Genomic DNA, 1787 nt, shown 5'->3' with positions numbered 1-1787 from the left:
CGAACTGCCAGCCCGATTCCCAAAATTGCATATAAACAAAGATTCCTCCCAGAACAAAGATGACAGCACAGAAAGTTCTTCCTCCCCATGGAGTGCCCAGAATGACACACCAGCTGCACCACAAAGGCAAAGCCGCCAGGTTTCCTTTCCTGGCGATAAGGGCTGTCATTTCCTGTTTTCAGCCCTGCCTCCCAACTGCCAGCCCAACGCCCAAAATCGCATATAAACAAAGATTCCTCCCACACCACAGATGCCAGCACAGAAAGCTCTTGCTCCTCATGGAGTCTCCAGGTTGACAAACAAAAAGCACCACAAAGCCAAAGCTTCCAGGCTTTCTTTTCTGGCATAAATGGCTGTCATTTCCTGTTTTCAGCCCTGACTCCCACCGGCCAACCCGACTCCAAAAATTGCAAATAAACAAAGACTCCTCCCACAACAAAGATGACAGCACAGAAAGGACTCGCTATTCATGGATGCCGCACGTCATAATGCTGCAGGCCTCATAACCACAGTGACCTCATAAAGCACAGACACCTAATAATGGTGCAGGCCTCATCATCACAGTGACCTCATAAAGACCAGACATGTCATAATGGTGCAGGACTCATCATCACACGGACCTCATAAAGCCCAGACAAGTCGTAATGGTGCAGGTCTCATCATCACACTGACCTCATAAAATCCAGACACCTCAAAATGATGCAGGCCTCATCATCACACTGACCTCATAAAGCCCAGACACGTCATAATAGTGCAGGCCTCACCATCACAGTGACCTCATAAAACCCAGACATGTCATATTGGCCCCGGCCTACTCCTGGCACAAACCTCATAAAGCCCAGATATGTCATAATGGTGCAGACGTCATCATGGCACCGACCTCATAAAACTTAACATGACATAGTGGTTCAGGCATCACCATCACAGTGACCTCATAAAGCCCAGAAACCTCATAATAGTGCAGGTCTCATCATCACAGTGACCTCATAAAGCCAAGACAAGTCAAAATGGTTCAGGCCTCATAATCACACTGACCTCACAAAGCCCACACATGTCATAATGGTGCAGGCCTCATCATCACAGTGACCTCATAAAGCCCAGACACCTCAAAATGATGCAGGCCTCATCATCACACTGACCTCATAAAGACCAGACATGTCATAATGGTGCAGGTCTCATCATCACAGTGACCTCATAAAGCCAAGACATGTCATAATTTTGCAGGTCTCATCATCACAGTGACCTCATAAAGCCCAGAAACCTCATAATAGTGCAGGCCTCATCATCAAAGTGACCTCATAAAGCCCAGACACCGCATAATGGTGCAGGCCTCATAATCACACTGACCTCACAAAGCCCGGACATGTCATAATGGTGCAGGCCTCATCATCACACTGACCTCATAAAGCCCAGACATGTCATAATGGTGCAGGCGTCATCATGGCACAGTGACCTCATAAAGCCCTAACATGTCATAGTGGTGCAGACCTCATCATCACAGTGACCTCATAAAGCCCAGACATGTCATAATGTTGCAGGTCTCATCATCTCACTGACCTCATAAAGCCCAGACACCATATAATGGTGTAGGTCTCATCATGGCACTGACCTCATCAAGCCCAGACATGTCATAATGGTGCAGGCCTCATCATTACACTGTACTTATAAAACCCAGAAACATCATAATGGTGGAGGCCTCATAATCACACTGACCTCATAAAGCCCAGACATGTCATAATGGCCCAGGCCTCCTCATGGCTCTGACCTCATAAAGCCCAGACATGTCA

This window comes from Pseudopipra pipra, chromosome 21 (assembly GCF_036250125.1).
Source record: "Pseudopipra pipra isolate bDixPip1 chromosome 21, bDixPip1.hap1, whole genome shotgun sequence".
In the NCBI taxonomy this organism is placed as follows: domain Eukaryota; kingdom Metazoa; phylum Chordata; class Aves; order Passeriformes; family Pipridae; genus Pseudopipra; species Pseudopipra pipra.
This window is presented reverse-complemented; position numbering follows the sequence as displayed.